General features: G+C 36.0%; 1 protein-coding gene across 3 annotated transcripts in view; it reads left to right on the top strand.

Moving 5' to 3' along the window:
* Window positions 1-20,382, top strand: part of KLC1 (kinesin light chain 1) — a 1,225,216-nt gene that overhangs the window by 940,797 nt on the left and 264,037 nt on the right. The window lies entirely within an intron of this gene.

Below are 20,382 nucleotides of genomic sequence, written 5' to 3'. Positions count from 1 at the left end.
TGTCATCCCTAAAATCTGGAATAAACTACCATCCCCCATTATCTCCACCTCCTCCACAGCACAATTTAAAAAGGTACTAATAACACACACGAACAATGCTTTGTCTTGCACCTGCAACTCTCCTGGATAATACTAACCTCTGTATAGGTAACCATATACTGCTCCTTGGGTGCTATCTTACTTCTGTTCCTGAATTCGCTTGCACTGCAACTCACTAAAATCAAATTTACTTTTGTTTTACATATTATGTTGATGCTACCTCTGGTAAATGTATTTCTTATCATTGTTCAAGTACTATTGTATGCTCATGTTATGTCCTAAGGACCTGTGTCCAGTCGGCCTTTCCCGGTAAACAAATGTAAAATAAATTATCATTAATCTTCCATAATTGGCTCCACTCATTCTTCCACCATAATATATTTTTTTCACAATATATCAACCAAAATCCATTTACTGCTAAATAAAATTTCTTTCAGTCCCAGTAACCCATATTACATAAAATAAAGTCTTATCTACCCTTGTCACATATTCTTTCTTCTTGGTTTTATAATATCCATACATAATTATATTCATATGTGTACTATGTACTTCAGTAATAATCTCCAAACAAATTCTTCACACAACCTTTGCAAGAGTTTAACCACTCTTTTACATTTCAAAAAAACATGCTCTGTTGTCTCTTCCTCCCCACAAAATAAAGTCTACCAAACTTCTTTTTATATGACATAATTTCCTTTTACAGGTAACTTGCTTATTACCAGTATCCATAAGTACTCCTGACATTCTACAGTCTGAATAGAACACTTTTCCTTACTTTAATATTTGTATCACTACCTTTGGTAAATTTTCCCATTCAGTTATATAATCGTAAAGTTTCATCACATTATTGTGCCACATCCTTCCATTCTTCTCTGTCATCAGTTTTCATTTTGCATGTTAGTATTTTTTTTTTGGTATTGAAACATTTTCGCTATTAATTTCTCTTACTTTTCATTTACCCACTTTAATAATCTATACAAGTTTAAAGAAGTGGAATAAATAGCTGGATTTAACCCCAATCCCTGTTCATCTTCATTAATACACACCTTTATTCACTGGGTATAATTTTAAACTCCATATGAAAGAGAATATTAATTGCACAATTTATTTTTCATTTTCTCTGGGATTATATAAACATTTGACATGTATGCTGTTAGTCCCATTAAAACAGAATTCACCAGATAAAGTTTTTTCTTGAATGCTAATCTATAAAAACCCTCTCATTGTCTCATAACTACATAATTTTTCCCAAAGTGTATCCCTAACAAAGATAGTTCATTCAGTAAACAATACACTCCTCCAATTTTCATGTGACCCAAACCTTTACTTTTATCCTTATTCATGGTCATTCCCATTTCCTTTAAACAACCAGTACCTTTCACATCCTTATTTTATTGTTAGCAGTGATAACTATATCACCTGTATATGTCAAAACTACTGGAATTACCACTTTTTTACGTTACATATCTAGCATCTTTCACTTCATAAGCTACTTCAGTCAATCCTCGTCTTGTACCACAATTCATGCATATTTCTTTCTTCAACCACCCATTCACTAACACTGTCAATCTATTCTGATATGCTGACATATGCACTATTCTAATTCTATTGGTTCCCCTTCATATGATCAAATTTCTCTAAACTCGAAAGTCATAAACTCGAAACCAGAATCTCGAATTTAGAGAAACTCGAACGTATGAAAGGGACAAAAAAAAAAGAAAAATAACACCTTTCAAATGTTTTTGCAGGGGGGGTGGACTTCACCCCCTGCACCCCCTACACACACCCTACTTAAATATACCTACTTCGAGATCACACTACAGTGAAGAAAAGGGAAATCTCCCATTCTGCGCTGTATGTGTAAGCACAAAACGGAAGATTTTCCATTCCTCCGCTATAGTGTGGTCACGGAACATTCACATTTAAACTGCTAGTGTACAGGGGGACCTGGCCCCCTGCAATAAGGTAAGTTAACTTTTTTATTTTTTTAAACCTAAGGCTCTCATTCACAATTTCGAGTGAATGGAGGTTTGAGATTCTGGTCTCGAGATTATGAATTTCGAGCTTCCATCCATTCGATCTTGTGAAGGGGAACCAATTCTATTACCTATTCCATTTTTTTCCATAACATCTCACAAAGCATTGTGTCCTACTGTATCAAATGCATTACTAATGTCACCCATCGAAATTGTGGATATTATAAGTAAAAGGGAAGTTTTACTTATAATATCCACAATTTCTCAAACCACAATAATAATTCTTGGCATACTTTCCCTTTTGTGCCATATATACTTTTTTCATAATGTCCTTCATCCTTCCTTCCATTCTCCTTTGCATTATTCTCATAAAAATGCATAATCTGCTTAATTTGATGTGATGGGTCTCCAATTTTTATTTAATTCTTTTTCATCTTTCTTCCATATACATTTTAATATTCCACTTCCTAACTCTTCATAAACAAACCTTTCTTTCAACCACTCATCCAGAACACTTACAAAACACACTCTTTGCCAACACCTTTAATTTCTTGTACATTTCATAGCGTATACAATCTAAACGTCATACTGAATCAACATTTAGTTTCCTAAATTCTTCATCCAGTTACTAATTGTAAGTTCTTTCTCATTCTTGAATTTTTTTATACTTTCTATTCTTTCATTTTCTTTCAATTTATTCTGTTATACATATTTTCCATATGCTGTACTACAACAGTCATAATTTGCACTTGTGTTTTTATATTCTTTCTCATGCTCTTTACATTCCCCTCATTATAATATCCTCCTTTATTGTTTTTCCCCAGATATGCAGACACTCCCCCCTTCTCACTTGTAACAACTGTTCTTAAACAGTAATGTCTTGCTTTTTTCTCAATATATTTTATACATGTACTTTTCCATATCATATTACTCTCTTGTGTTCATTTCTAAATTATGGAATATATTTCTATGCATCTTTTCATGCTTCCCTTTCTCCTCCTTTATTACATCATCCTGCCATTGGGGAAAAAAACGCTTGTTTTTAAATTCAGTCCACTGTTCAGACCAATTTGTTTATAAAAGCCTTAATGGTTATATGATCCCTGCACAACTGCAGTGCTTCCTACTCTCCAAATTCATCCCATAATTTATAATTTATTATTTTTATTCCCATTCCTATTTTAATATACTCTTTCTTCCATCACCTCCATCCATATAGCTGAATGAGCCAAAAGAAAACTGCCTCTGCTGTTTCACCATCTCCTACATCCAAACCTTCAGACAGTATAAAATAATCCATTTCAGATCCAATTGCTCCTATTCTATAAGCCCGCTGACTTGTATTCCACACAGCTAAATTACTACATTTTTATCACTTGTATTTTTTAACATTTCCCTTTATTTGTACATTTCCCCTTACATCACAATTAAAGTTCCCTGCAGTAATAATTTTCATGTTAACCACCACATAATGTAATATCTGATGAAACAAATTCTCTTTCCTTGCATTTGTATATGCATATAATGTTATAATTCTATAAACATATTCTCTCCTCCTCACATCCACAATCGTTAACCTTCCCATCCTTACCAACATTACATCTAATATTTTTTTACTGTTTATTATATAATAGAACCAGTCCTAAACAACATGCACTCCCTAAATTCCGTATATTTTTTCCATTCCACAATTTTTCTGTTTGCAGTCTTTTTTCACTTGTCCAGAATCTTGCATATTTTATATAATATCTACATCATGTTTAGCACACAATTCCTATCCTCCTTAATAATGCTATTCACATTTACTGAAAGCAGTATAAATTATTTAAGTTTAAGGGAAGCAGTTTTTTTGTTTTCTTATTTTTATTCTTTTCCCAATTTAATATTTTTGAGTTTCTGTACAACTATTTTTTGATCCTCAGAATCAGATTTTTCATTAACTACAACACATCTAAAACTACTTATCTTTCTTTTGATCTTTGGTGATGTATATTTAAATCTTCATTTTCTCACCCTCACCCTAGCACCTATTGAATTTCTTTTCCTAACAACCTCTAGACTCCCTTCACAGACATCTGACTTATTTTCCATTCCAACACTCTCAATACAGTTACCTTCATCTTCCTGAAATATATTTTATCTAAGCCATCTTTTATCACTCCATCCTCTGACATTGCAGTACTTCTTTCATCATCCTGCTCATCATTATATTGTTTATTCTTTTTACAATCAAACTAGAAATTCACTATTACATATTGTACATTCCTTTTTAAACTTACTCATCGTATGACTTTTTCCCCACATTGATTACATCTTATTTGTGTGCACTCATTTATTAGATGATTGAAATCCCTACAAAAAAAGTGTTCATTTGCCCCATATACCTAATTGTTCCTCTGTTATCGTCTACATATATAACACCTGGTAAATGTTTTATCACATCTTTTTCATATTTTAAAATAATGTCCACTTTCCACCCCCCATCACAAATACCACTCTCATCTTTAACTTTCACAATATCAGAAAATGAAAAAGAAAAAACTTAACATCTTTTAACTCAGTTTCATCCATTGAACTTGAACAAATGTTTTTTTAATCAGGTTCATTGTCTGGAAAATATAAATTTGTTCCACAAGTAGCAGTCCTTTTTTTCACCGTTAAACAAAAATCTTTCAATTAAGTCTTCATTCTCAAATGTTAAGTCACAGCATATTCCTTTCCCCCAAATGAATCTAGCATCTTTTACTTCAAAACCCAAAGGTAACACTAAATTTTCTCACACAAACTATTATTTCTTCTTTCTTATTAGGAACAACAAACCTTTTTTTCTTTTAGTAAAGTTTCCAGTACCTTTTTTTCTTCCAACTGCAAAACAATGCAGTTTTCCAGTTTCCATCCCACCCTGTAATGTTATGTCCATCCAACTCATGATGTGTTTCTTTTACCCCCAACTCACTGTCCATTCTGAACACATTTCCATCATATCCGACCACAAAATCAGTCTCTTCTCCAGAATCACCTTTGTTCAATAAACCAACTATTTTTTTTTATCACTGAAAGCGCCAGAAGCAATTTCATTTACAAATCCTGAGGTTTAAAGTCTGCTAGATACCGACTATTTGTACTATCCACTCACTTTTCAACAGTTTTTTGATTGACTGCCAGAACCACACCATCACCAACAGAACAATTATCTTCTCCTTCCATTACTACTACCCGTCTCCTAGCTGCCTCTGTGCCAGGAACAGATACAGGAAGTACAGCAGCAAAAATGTTCCTCCTCACAATGCAAAGAGTAGGGGAAGTTCCCAGATGCCCTAGCCAAATTTCCCCTTGTAGTAGCAATACCATCTCTGGTCTTCCCTGAAAAGAGGCCATTAGTGGGACTAACCCATTCAACAAAAGATAGATGGACTGATAGAGCGAATAATAAAAGGTCATGACAGGGACTTGGAGATTATATGCCAGACTTTTTTCTTGAGTATTTATCTTTTGTCTACTCCTGAATACATTTCCTTTTATAAGAATATCCTCCTCCTAATCTGTCCCATCTGAGATTCCTTTTTCTGCAGGTTCATACAGGTTTATGGACTGCTGTTACTGTAAGGACTTTTCATTAGTTTTTTTCTTCTGCCACATGCCGCCTATGGGCTTGGTATATAGTTCCTTCATCTACCACATATCACTGACATGTTCCCTTTTTCCTCAGGACTTGAACTCCAGCTATTAGAAATAAAATGATAAGTGTTTGATACTGGTAGACTAAATAGACATAGGAATTTGTTACTATCATAAGACACTTGAGCCTGTCTACATCAGCTGTTTTGAATGGAAATATCAGATGTTCATTTGAAGCATCAGGATGGTAAATCACTTATTACAAGCAGGAAACTAAAGCAGTGTTTATGTAGTTATGGCACACCATACTAATGGTCTAATTTTAGTAACACTGATAGCTTCATAGCTTGACAGATGAGATCAGACAAGAGGCCCCCGTGGACTATGATGTTTGCAGATGACATTGTGATCTGTAGTGAGAGTAGGAATCAGGTTGAGGAGACTCTGGAGAGGTGGAGATATGCTCTAGAGAGCAGAGGAATGAAGGTCAGCAGGGCTAAGACAGAATATATGTGTGTAAATGAGAGGGAGGGTAGAGGAATGGCGAGGATGCAGGGAGTAGAGTTGGTAAGGGTGGACGAGTTTAAGTACTTGGGATCAACAGTTCAGAGTAGTGGTGAATGTGGAAGAGAGGTGAAGAAGAGAGTACTGGCAGGGTGGAATGGGTGGAGAAGAGTGTCAGGAGTGATTTGTGACAGACTGGTACCAGTAAGAGTGAAAGGGAAGGTCTACAAGAGGGTAGTGAGACCAGCTATGTTATATGGGTTGGAGACAGTGGCATTGACAAAAAGGCAGGAGTCAGAGCTGGATGTGGCAGAGTTAAAGATGTTAAGATTTACACTCTGTGTGACTAGGATGGATAGGATTAGGAATCAGTATATTAGAGGGTCAGCTCATGTTGGACAGTTTGGAGACAAAGCAAGAGAAACGAGATTGCGTTGGTTTGGACATGTGCTGAGGAGGGATGATGGGTATTTTGGGAAAAAGATGCTAAGGATGGAGCTGCCAGGTAAGAGGAAAAGAGGAAGGCCTAAGATAAGGTTTATGGACGTGGTGAGAGAGGACATGCAGGCGGTTGTTGTGACAGAGCAAGATGCAGAGGATAGGAAGAAATGGAAAGAGATAATCCGCTGTGGCGACCCCTAATGGGAAAAGCCAAAAGATGATGATGATGATGATAGCTTCATAGCTAAAATATATAAAATGATGCAGTGTTTCTAGTGGCCTAACACTTTATTGAATATTTAGGTGCTGCTAGCCTATTTCCATAAAGCAGTATTGTAATCCACAGTATCGTTTTATATGGAACTGGTTGTGTGCTCTTTCTTTTGCTCAGTAGATGGGAATCCATGATTTTTGTCATGTCAGTTATTCTTACTTTCCTTTGTCAAGTATCTGTGCTTTAGGTAGATAGAGTTCAGTATGTTATGTTCATCTTCAAATTTAGAGATACATTCTTGTAATGGTCCTTGGTAATCTGCAGTGGTGCAGCGGTAGCATTGTCGCCTCACAGCAAGAGGTTCTCCCGTTCGATTCTCGGCTATAGCGCCTTCTGTGTGGAGTCTGCATGTCCTCCCTGCAGTCGAGTGGCCTTTGAAAGACGTGCATGAATGGGCGTGCCTTCGTTGAAGATTGGGCATCGAGCTGGCACCTCGGCACTGTAAAAATCTACTGCCAATCATTAGCGGACCGAAGTTCCGCTGTGGCGACCCTTAACTGGGAAAAGCCGGAAGAAGAACATTCTTGTAACAGTCCTTGGTCAGCAGAAACTGTTCTTGAATAGTGCATTCTGTTGCAGTTCAGGGGTGTCTGGTATTAGCCTGTCTCCTAACTGTAGAACATGTATGCAAAATCACTTTAAATAGTATACAACCACAGAAAATAAGAAAATATCTGTTAAACATAATCTTGAAAGAAGAATAGAAATGAAAACCTAGAAGACTGGATAAGGTGTGTAATTTGTCGGGCATAGAAATAGTAGTAATGTGAATATATATATATATATATATATATATATATATATAAAACTATTTTTTTCACATATACTGAAAAGCGATAAAAGTAGGAATGCGTATCTGTACATTGATTGAAAAGTAAACTGCTTATTGCATAAAAATGTAGAATAAGTGCTTTCTGTGTTGTTTAGTAATTGCTATAGTTATTTTAGTATTGTATGCCCACGTGATTGGAAGACTCCTGCAACAAAGTAAGATTTCACATTTGTAAATACTGACATATCTCTCAAGTGTACCTCATTACAAGGAACGTACCTCATTTGGGGTCTTAAAAAGTTAATGTTCCTCGAAGTTCCTCAAAGTTCCACATTGAAAGACTCTGTCACACATTCAGTGTTAGGAATTTTTTTAAGTGAAAAATCCATTAAAAATAAAATGAATCATATTAATTCATTGAAATATATTCTTTATAAAAATTTTTAATATATTTTAACCATCCTATGACCTTCCTAGTTGAAGTTAGTATAGTAAGTTTGTTCCACATTATGTGGGCTTGTGTTATCATTTGCATTATGGGGGTGTGGCTGGATTTGAATTGGAATGGTTACTGATAAGTTGTTGGAAATCAACTTTTGTTGTTTTATAAAACTGAACGTTTGATCCTAAATTTCTTTCTGTTATTAATGCATTTTATCATATCAAGAAGTAAAAAATACTAGAAAATTAAGCATGGTGCAGAGTAGGCTAAATACTTTACAATCTTGAGCTTTTGTAAAATATGATTTTTTTTTTTTGTAGTTTGTTACAAAACTAAGTTTCTGGTGAAACACAGTGGCACATGCCCTGTATACATGTGGGCCTTGTGTGCACCAGGCATTTAAACTCCAAAATAATGTTTCTTTAACCTGTGTAATTTGAGAATATGTAATTTGTGGACAAGGATCAAAGAAAACTGAGTCCATCTTTTATATTTCGTGTTTAACTCATTCACGCTCACAGTGCTGATCACAGTATGCTGCACTATTGTTGGGTGTAGTATCTTGTTCAAGTCCAAAGAGCTTGAAAGGCAGACCACATATAGCACTAGTGTTGCAGTGTGTAGATTAATAGTGATATTAAATTCACACACAAAAAATGAAAACAAATGTAGTGATAGTGAATTCACAGTATTCAGCCCTGTGATCAAGTGGCTTAAATGTAAGTAAATGACTTAAGTTAGCAAATATGGGAAAAAACTGCTTTATTTATTTATTTATTTATTTATTTATTTATTTATTTTATTTTAATTAGTGCTATTTCTCACATTTAAATACAAAGCTAGCTCAGAGCTGCAAGCATTTGTTGTCCTGCTGACTACCCCTCAGGATTTTGACAGCTCATTAACTAAGAGATGGCAGGTGTGAAATGTTTAAAAATAGCAAATCTGTGTGAGCATTCCTTTTGCTATGGCACTTCTTTTGTATCTGTTGGTGTCATATTGGTTAGTTAAGTAAACTGCTTAGCAGTGGCTCATTTTAAAGCTTATAAAATAATACAACCATTTACAAGTGGAACCACCCAAGCCCTTAACTATTCGTCCTGTAGTAGGAACATCAGCGAATGTCTGTAATGCTGCTTGTGCTGTACCTAGCAATTGGACCCTTGCACCTAAGAAGCCAGACGGGCTTTAACAAGGTACAGCAGACACGCACGTTTCTTCCCTGCAGCCTTGTGTCTGTTATTTCTTTACCAAAATGCACTGACTCTAAACACCTTACTGCCTCTAAAGGTACCCTCACACATCGATGGCAGAGCCTTTGACGGGTATAGGAAGAAGATGTTTACATCTTCCACCCTTGTTCTTAGAACAGTCAGTTGTCAAGCACACATGGCTACATACTTTTGAGAACTTTTGCTGACATGAATGAGGAGGTTGCAGATATAGCTTCTGACTTTAAGTCCTGATAACTGTCCATAATGTCCTCGGTCACACAAATCACTCTACATTCTTTGAGATGTTGTGATGATACAGCAGGTGCAGTACCCAGAGCTGCAGCAAGTGGGTCAGTATTCCACATACGTGCATGGCTAAGATCCCGAAACCTCCCTGAGGATGTCAAATCTCAATTTTGTAATGCCCTCTCTTGATAAAGAGGTGTTATTTGGTAATTCGTCTGCTGAAGTCCTAAAAATATTTGATGGGGAAACTCATTCAGTGGGTCAAGCAAATTGTGTTTTAATCTCTTATCCCTAATTATAACAGAAATTATCCTTCCAGTCCTGTTCTTTGGTGACTTTTATAGGAAGCCTTTTTAAACAATCCCAGCAAAATCAGGAAATGACCGTTCAAAAACCAATGGCCGAGAAACTTCAAGAAAAAAAATAGGTTACCTCGTGCCCAATCACAATCCAAGAAAATTGACTGACCATGTCTGCTTTCCATCTCCCTCCCTTCCCTAAACTGGCAGTTATCCAAACCTTTCAAGAAGTCTTTCTATTAATCTTCTCCTGTGGAAAGAAGTTATAATAGATTCATGGGTTCCAGAAATTATTCGGAACTGGTACAGGTGGCAGTGGGGACTCTCTCTCCAAACGTAGGAATTCCTTATCCTCAAAATCAGACCCATCTCTTTCCTCCCATTAGTTATTGTATATTGTCTCAAGGTGTAGTAAAATCTGTACCAGCAGTGCAAAAATGGAGTGGATTCTATACAAGAATATTTCTGTTACGGTGATGGGGAAGAAAGGGGTAACTGGAAACGTGTGTTAGAAGTGTAGTGAGCTGGCATATTTTAAAAATACCCTACAAAGTACTCTGTCAGAAATACTGGGTGAGCAGATGGCTGTAACTAAGGAAATGATTCTTTTGAGCTGGGAGCAGAGGATCTGAATTGCTTAGGCATAGTAAGGCCTTGTTAAGTTTTTGGTTGCCAAAAAAGTAGTTACTAGGAGGTAGAAGTCAAAGTCTAAACCAATTGTATTTGAAGTATTAAATATTATTAAAGAAATAAAATAACTGGAAGAGGGATCTTTAGAAAAAGGAAGGAGCAATTACATAGAAATACATGGAAATTGAGGGAACAATACATGCAGGATAATGTTCAGGAGGAGTAGTGAGGTTCAAGGGAAAACAGAAATTCAGCAATTTATGTACTGTTAGACTGATAATAGTTATGACGTGATTTGTAATGTATGTAAATGGAAAAATGTTAATGTGGTTTGTTTCCATTTATGTTAATACATGTTTGCCTGTGTCTTAAGTCCTTATTTAGTAAAAGTGTTTTAAAAAAGAATATTTGTATTATCCATAAAAGAGGGAACCTGGAGGCCTAGTCTAGACTTGTCCTTCTTAAACCTTCATGTCAGAGTTCAAAAGTTCAAAATGCTCACCCTGCAGTCCATTTTCCCCGTGATTCCTCCTTAAGTTCTTCAGTGACTTTAGATGTAAAATATGCACATTACCATATTCATATTCATATTCACAGAATTTTTAGATGCTTTTAAAGTTTTTTGTTTCTGGTTTACTTTTTCAGGTCTCTTCTTTACCGTTTAGTCTATCCACAGTCCCAAGGGTATTTGCAAAGTGATTGCAGGGCTTTCATATAATTCCCTACTTGTGCAACTGTTTCATTTTTGCAAACTGTATTCAGAGTTGTCAAAATTGTCAAGAATCTATCCTCTTGGCCAAAAATCTGTTTCAGTATATCAGTTTTAACTTCACTTTGGAGAAATCCTCTCTTACTCCTTCCCACATTTCTAAGTCACTGCTAGACAGTTCTCAATTGATGGATTACAGGAAAACGTAACCTTTTACAAAGAGCAGTTTCTTCAGTTTTTCTCAACCTACAGCAACAGAATACTTCAGGATGCATGGCCTCCACTATTCTAATAGTCCCACTGGTCAGGTACACATGACAGAAATTCAGTGGATTCTGTACCCTCTGTCATTTCAAATTTCTATGCTGAAATCTGTCAAAAAAAAGTACTTTACTGGTGATTAAACCAATTGCTTTTAAATCCAGATCTCACATTTTCCCCCCTCAACACCTTCCCATCCTATGACCATGAATGCTTCAGCCTTCACTTTGGGAGTAGTTTTCCAAGAGAATTAAGGTGTAAGGTCTTTGGAAAGTACATCTGTGTAAGTTGAACTTACCATAACAGTAGATGTTCGAATAATTAGTGCTGCAATAGCCTTAGCAATATGGGTTATATCCTGCCAAGGATATAACAGCCATACAGCTTCCAAAGCTTCAGGGCACCTTCTATGCTTCCAAACTTCAAAGCAGCATGAGCTGAGATGAATAAAGATTTGGGTGAGAAGTTCTTCACAGCTTTCCTGCCAACAGAGAGGGGGAGGCTGAGCCCTGAAAGGACAAGGCTAGGAATAACAAAATATAAATGTCCACACCCTGGTATAAAATGCACCAGAAAAACAGGAGGATGGAGAGAGGGAGTGGCTACTGCAGCTGTGATCATTCGAATATCTGCTGTTGTGGTAACTTCAACTTGCACAACGGTACAATATTTTTAATATTGATCACTGCTACAGTAGCCTTAGCTGTATGGGTTGATTACCATAGCTAACTATATTTGGGAGGTGGAAGGAGAAGGGTCCAGGGGCCCCTGTGAATGGTCCTAGCAAAGTATGATCTAGCCCTAGAGAAGGAATCTAGCTTATAGTGCTTTGTTCAAGTATGTACAGAGGACCAAGTAGCAGCTTCTAGAATACTTGTAGAATCCAACCCTTTCGAAAAAGCCATAGAAGAAGCTAACATCCTTGTAGAGTGGTCCTCTTACCTTCACAAGAAATCAACAGTTGACCATTGATCTGAAAGATTTAGTTCTGTCAAGATAGTACCTCAGTTGTCTGTGGAAATCCAAAGTATGGGGTATCCTTTCTCCCCCATTTTTAGATTCGGGAAAGAAATTGGGAAGATGGATAGTTTGACTTAAAGTAAAGCTGGATACCACTTTAGGCATAAACAAAAGATTAGTTCTCAAAGAAACCCTGTCCTTGTGGAAATTGAGCTAGGGTTGGCTCACCATAAGAGCTTGCAACGTAGATATGCTTCTTGCAGAAGTCAAAGTAAACAGTAGCATGGTTTTCCATGCTAAGAACCTCAAGTCAGCCAGATTATCTGGTTCAGATGGAGCAAATGTTAGTTTCTTTAACACAAAAATAAGACCCTAAGGAGGGGGTTACCAGTTTATTTGGCAGCCTTTTATCTAAAACCACTTTTAAGAACACTTTGACATGTGACTGCCTTGAAAGAGGAGGATCCATGGACAGACATGCTGAAATGTCTGGTAAATTAACCTTAACAGAAGAATAAGAAAGGCCATGGGGATAGTAACTCACACAAGTATTGTAAATCCAGAGAACAACTGGCCCTGAATGGGTGCTGGTTATTTTGTTGGCACCAACTAGAAAACCTTTTCCATTTGCTAAGGCTTTCTTGTTTGCATTAGTATCTGCAGTATGTCCTCAGAAAACCAGTGCCTAAAAGGAATCGAGACCCCATCATCCAGATAGTCAGTTGGAGATGATTGATGTCAGGGTGTATCAAACATCATCTTGAGGATTTCTTTTGAATCTTCAGAAGTACCTTGGATATTAATGGAAATGGTGGAAACACAGGAACATTCCTGTTCAAAGAAAAGACAGCTGTCTTCCAGGCTTTCTTGCATGGAGACCTGAATAGAATTTTGCCAGTTGATTGTTCAGAAGTCTACTTGAGGAACTCTCCACAGATGGATCAAATCGTGCAAGCCCCCCCCCCCCAATCTAGATTCCATTCGTGAGGGTCTGCCAAACAGTTTTACTCTGGTATGTAGGATGCCTGTAGAGTGAGATTGTGCTGTGAATCTATATCCCAAGCTAACGTGGCTAGTCTGCAAAGGGGGTAAGACCTGGTTCCACATCACTGCGCTATTGTCTGTAAACACTTGAAGAGGTCCCTGGGAACAAAGATGGTTAAGATAATTGAGTGCCTTGATCAGGGCAAGCATCTCCTTGATATTTATGTGTTTGCATCTGTCTTTTGTGTCCAACACCCTCAGCACTTTTATCTCTTCTAAAACTGGACCCAAGTAAAGTCTGAAGCATCTGTGGTGACTGACTGATTTGAAATAGGGAGAGAGAAGGGTCTATTATATCTTTGACAGAATGTAACCCATACACCTAAGGCTGCTGCAGCCATGATCAATATGATGAAAATCTGCTTGGTCTTATCAGGGATGAGTGTATAATATTTTTAAAAGGCTGAAGCACTTGATATTATCCAAAATCTCTTTGTAGTTTAGTTGCTGTGTTGTATCTTTCATTTGTAATTTTAACTCCCTAAGTATTTGATTGTATCTTTTCTAGATGGATATTGAACAGATAGATATGGAATAAGCTATTTTTGCCATGGAGGAAAGACTGTATATAATTAAAATGATTATAGTCCTGAAAATTCTGTATTTTATGTAAGCTTGCTCGCTACCTCTACCTAAATAATATTTAAAACAATTTGAAGGGTTAATAATGAAATTCTTATGGTACCCTAAAAAAACTACAGTTGCCCGAAGACTATGGTACCCTAAAAAAAACTAGAGTTGCCCTAAGACATCATTTTGACAAATGGGAAGATGGTGGAATAGGCTTGCTAGATTTAGGATATATACAATCGTCAGCTTTAAAAACAGTTTCTCTATGGTTAAACAAAGAATATACTTCCGAATGTAAACTGGTACATGAAAAGATTTGGTTAAAAACCACTGATGATGCAGTAAATAAACATGAAAATAGTACTGAATAGCTTACTTTGGTTATTGAAGGAATGCATGGCAAAAGGGAAACACAAAAATATAAATTCTAAATACGTTATCGATACCCTAAAGTCTTTTATGCACTTTGTAAACAAAAATCTGGATATAAAAGCATGGTCTTTTTCATATTTGCAGTAGCATATACACAAAATAATAATATAACTCAGGACTCAGTAGCAGTTAAAACGCTTACTACCTACAAGCACTAGGAGTATGGCTGCTGGAGTAGAAACAGCTGAATTGGATTTTATGCCAACTGTAGACACGCAATGGACTGAAATGAACGTGAATCTTTTTATTTCCAAAGTAAGTGACTGTGAAAATCCACTTCTTAAGAGAGATGTTTCAATCTTGACCGAAGATAATATAAATGTGGATTTTTTAACTTTAAGAAGTGAACTTTTGACTTTGGAGAAAGATTTATGTAAGCTGAAAAGAGTACAATATGAAAGATTTCATTTAGAAATTAGTCTATCTGAAAAGATTGTCCCACGGGGTTTAAGAATTTTAAAAATGCCAGCACAAATTGACTGTGATGAGCAGCTGCTAAGTGAATGGCAACAATTGAATCTTTCAACTAGTTTTTATTATCTGAAACTCCTTATAGCAGCAGCGGTGAGACAAGAAGACATCGTATTAGATGCTATTAAAAGTAAATATATTAGCATCTGTAAGAAATATAACTCTGCTGCTTTGTCTAAATTATTAATAGATACAATAGATAATGTTAATATATATGCCAGGAGATTGTTACAAAATAAATTTAACAAATTGCAAAGAGACCGTAAGGACTTTACAGCCGATAATATTTTCACTTGGCCACATGACTTTGAAAATAGTGCACGTATTACGTTATCAGACCAGCCTATACAAGCAGATTTAGCTGTTAATGCTACGCTACAGCGAACGGGAAGTACAACAGATATACAGCGTATATCCAGCGAAACTGCAATTAACACAGAAACATTGAATGTACCAAAAATTTCTGCTGATACAGTACTGGGGGCTAAGAGAAAGACCTTTGTTACTAGAGCAGAAGTTCATAAAGCGCCTGACAACACACTAACAAATGTAGGCATGGAGGAAGAATCAAATCATTTTTTAAAAGACTACAACCAGTTGGGCCTACATTTTCCTCTCCCTATGAGGGACAGATCTGTGAGCAACAGGAGAAGGGAGGCAGCAATCAAACCAATGGAGAGGCAGAAGTACTACCAGGTACAAACGAAAGATAAACAAGGAACTGGACAATTCATATACAATCAAAAGAGCGTTTCAAAAAACGCGCCAAGTAAGCAATTAGTACATAATCTCTCTAGACACACTTTAACTGAATTTGAGTATAGTGTCTTAGAGAAAGGTTTAACTTTTATATCTGCTGTTGATATGTCCATAACTGATGCTATATTTGATGTTAAAAAGTTTACGCGTAATTTAACTTTAAAAATGATGTTTGGAGAAATGCAGTCTTCAGTTGATTTGTTTAAAAGGCCAAGCACTTCTATACCAAAACAGAATCCCTTGGTCAATGCCTTTGAGCAAATATGCATTTCTAGCATATATAACATATATAATCAGAGGAATGATAAGAAGCAGAATAAATGGTATAATCTAAGTAAAAAGGAGTATCTTGCATTACAAGCTTTAGAGAATACTGATGAGCTGGTCATTATGCCAGCTGATAAAGGAGGGCGAATAATGATTATGAATAAACTTGATTATGAAAATGCTATGCTTGAAATGCTAAATGATATGATGTCATTACTCAGGCTCAAGTGGAGGCTATGGTTCAATCTATATCTAGTACTATTAAATGTTTAGAAATGGCATGTTTGATTACTAGTGATTTAGCTAGATATTTCTTCACACATTATCCTTCTGTACCTATTATTCAGGGCAGACCGAAAATTCATAAACATTCTACTAAGCCCCCACTTAGACCAATAGTTGCAGGACATAACTGGAGTACTGAGTCACTATCGATTTATTTGGAGAAACATCTTAGGAAATTGGTTGACAAGTCTTCAATAGTGCTGAGATATGCAGAACATTTTTTGCATGATTTATATCAATTTGAAAAATAATTTAATTATAAAGACCAATTTTTGTTTGTTACATTGGATGTAAATTCATTATTTACAGTAATACCAAATAAAACCGGTTTAGAATATGTAACAAAATTATTAGATGCAGATGATGAATTTAGTGAAGCAGATGTTAGTTTATTAACAACATTACTTAATATTGTCCTCAACAATAATATTTTTTCCTTTAGGGACAAGATTTTTAGGCAAAAACATGGAGTGGCCATGGGTAGCTCCTGTTCTAATAGTTATGCTAATGCTGTCATGTTAGTCTGGGAAATGGATCATATTTTAAAATGCCCATATAGTCATATTATTTTATTTTATAGGAGGTTTGTCGATGACCTGTTTATTTTGTGGAAGGGATCATTAGCATAGTTGGAAGATTTTAAAACTTACATTAATAGCTCAAGTGATTTTTTAAAATTTACAGTGAATGCATCTGAAATGCATATTAACTTCCTAGACGTCTATGTTGAGAAAAATGAAAGAGGAAGAATTTATACTAAGTTATATAGAAAGCAGTGTCATGCTAACTTATTGTTACAAAGAAATAGCATGCATCCTAAATATGTATTTAAAAATGTAGTCAGGAATCAGTTTTTTAGGGTGTCAAGATTGAATGTTGGAAGTGAGGATTTTGAAAACAAATGCAGAAAACTGAGGTTGAATTAGCAGCAAGAGGTTATGAAGCAGGTCTTATTAATGAGAACTCAGCAGCAGTCAGACGACTAAGGGACACTAGCTAAACCTTATTTTTCAGCACCAATAAATAAAGTTCAGGCAGGATATAGCAACAAACTTAATTTTTCATTTAGTTACACTTGTATATGAAGTAACATCTCTAGTGTAATTAATCAGCATTGGGATATTTTAATGACTGATGAACATATAAGAGATATAGTGGGTAATAAACCGCAGTTCTCTTTTAGAAATAAGAGATCTTTGAAAGATTATGTTGTAGTAGGAAGGCTCCACTTGCACGGTCAAATGGAGGCACTAAACCATGTGGCAAATGCAATTATTGTATGTATATATATGAAGACAATGTTTATAGGCATCCAGATACTGGAGAGGTTTTTAGTATCAGAGTACAAGCCACATGTGATACGTTGCATGTAGTGTATTTAGCAATTTGCTGTTTATGCAGTAAATTTTATGTGGGTAAAATGGATCGTAGCTTGAAGGAAAGGATAAGGGAGCATTTATACCATATAAAGAAATCTAATAATATAAATGCACTAGCTAGGCATGTGATTAATACAGATATGTAGCTCACTTTTAAATTCACAGTTTTAGCTATGAATATACCAAGTATTAGGGGTGGTAATATTAGAGTGAAGACAGAAGAAATTGAGGCACAATGGATAGTGAGGCTTAGAGCCAATTTTGGGCACGGCCTCAATGAATCTGTACCTATAAAACCAATTCTGTCTAAAAGAACTTTACGTAGATGAATCAAGTGAATGCTATATTCTGTTTGCCATATATTAGGTGTCATTAGATATTTATTTTGATGTAAACATAGTTTAGAAAATGTTCTATATAAAAATGTTTTATAAATATTTTGTAAATGGTTTGTCTTTTTAAAATTAATGGTCATGTGATTTTAATTAGTATATAAGGTGTGTCCTTTGTTTTATGCTCATGCACCTGATGAAGCTATTGTGAAAGCGCTTGTGCTGAATAAAGAGAGCTGCTCAACTATATCAGAACCTGGTGGAATATTTGATGCTTGCTGAATATTGTGGAGCCAAACCTTTGCTGTTTATTTGCCTTTTTTTATGTTTTTATGCAAAGGTATCCAGTGCTTTGTAGGTGTATTTTTGTTTATATACTTAGTAAGAATGGTCTAATTTACTGGCATCCATTGAAAAACGCTTATAAAGTACTAATGATGGAGCAAATTATTAGTGAGTTCAGCCTTGCAAATAACATGTGGTTAACACTGCAGGGATAAAAACAGTTTTAAACCAACAGGCTGTAATGCAGAAGTCTGTTAGGGAAATGGTTCCTAAGTTCATACAGCAGTTAATAACGCTGATGGAATTTCTCACAAACGGGAAAGGAATTTTATCAGTATTGTACAAACTAGTTAAAGAAACAAGAGTTCATAATAAAAAATATGGAAATACTATGAAACAGTTAATGGCAAAATGCCAGATGATAAAGATAAATAACTAATTCTTACAACTCCAAAACTAACATCTTTATCACTATATTGGCAACTTTTCACATGTCCGTTTATACATAGAACATACTTAACACCACATGAATTAGAACTAATATATAATACATTAAATAGATGTTGGAGGTGTGAATCACAATCAATAGTGAATTGGCAATGCATGTTCTATGAATGCCATTCACTTAAACAATATTGGGGAAGTATTAATTATTTGTTACAGGCAGTGTTCACTGATAATTTCCAACATACAAAATCTCTAGTTTTGGACTGTCCTTGCTATTGCAAGGAAAACTATTACACAGAACTGGAAAGCTGTAACTTCTCCCAATTTTAAACATTTCAAGAATATGGTTTTATCAGTCTCGTAGTTGGAATTGAAAACAATCAAGGAAAGAACAGAATGACCTACTGTACTTCCTTAAGCATTGCATGGCAGAAAGTAAATCAAGTGCTGGAAACAGAAGACTGTAATAAATTATAATCTTATTCAAAGATGAAAGTAATGTCTTCCGGCTTTTCCCAGTTAGGGGTCGCCACAGCAGAACTCCAGTCCGCTCATGATTGACAGTGGATTTTTACGGTGCTGAGTTGCCAGCACGATGCCCAACCTTCAAGGAAGGCACACCCATTCACACTCGCACCTACCTGCATGTCTTTTAACGTCACGCGACTGCGTGGAGGACGTGCAGACTCCACACAGAAGGCGCTCCAGCCGAGAATGAACGGGAGAACCTCTTGCTGTGAGGTGACAATGCTAACCGCTGCACCACTGCAGCCTAATAATCTTATTCAAAGATGCATTCAAGAAAACATCCAGTATAGACATCCTATGTAAATAGTTGGTTTTGTAATGTTTGTTTTTGGAATTTTCTCCAGTTTAAGCTATGTAAATATTTCTTTGATATACATACTGTATATATGTTTATGTTTCTGAAAATCAATAAAAATTTATTCAGTAAAAAAAAAAGTGAAGCACTTTGTAATGCCTATCTGCTTTTGTAAGCCTAGCAGGTAGACTGTCAGGGAAATTGCATGCTGTGAAAAAAAAAAAAAAAAATACTCCTCCAAAGCAGACAGAACAGGAGAAGCAGAAGTAGGTGCTGGAACTTCCAGTTGTAACAAATCATAGTACTTCCTGAGAGAGTGAGAAACATCACTGTTTTCCCACTGAAACAATGTAGTCTTTCTAGAAATAGGTGCAGAACAAAAGAATCCATTAAAATTCTAGCCGAAGCCACGTTCTCCTCAAAATCTGAATCTGTACTTTCAGAATCATTTTGAGGTTCAAACTCTTGAATCTTTTTAGAAAATGAATCCCTTTTTCTTTTACCAGAAACATCCACACAGGAAGGGTCAACAGCCTACACTAATCCCCGAGTTAAGCCCAATAAATTACTCCTTTTCAAGGTAACTGAGAACAGGACAAGACGTACATTTAAGTTTTTCTTTTTGACAAGACAAAATGAAGAAACAGATCTACTTTTATCAGCAAAAACCTCCCTAGGAATGGGCACAGCATTTTGGTTAAGCAGAATGACATTCTCTGACCCTTCTCCCATAACCAACAAGAGTGTCTTTCCCTTGCTCACCAAAGACACTCCAGGCAGCAGAGGATGTGTGTAACCCCCCACCCCCCTCCAGTCCATGGTGGCTGTAGGGACAACATTAGCAGGACCCAAAGAAAAAGATGTCACCCACCTGTGGCTGAAGCATTTTATAAGCCTGCTGTG

This window comes from Protopterus annectens, chromosome 6.part0 (genome assembly GCF_019279795.1).
Source record: "Protopterus annectens isolate FY-2018-M chromosome 6.part0, PAN1.0, whole genome shotgun sequence".
NCBI classification, from domain to species: domain Eukaryota; kingdom Metazoa; phylum Chordata; order Ceratodontiformes; family Protopteridae; genus Protopterus; species Protopterus annectens.
Note: the sequence above shows the minus strand (reverse complement) of the source record. Positions and strands in the feature narration are given on the sequence as shown.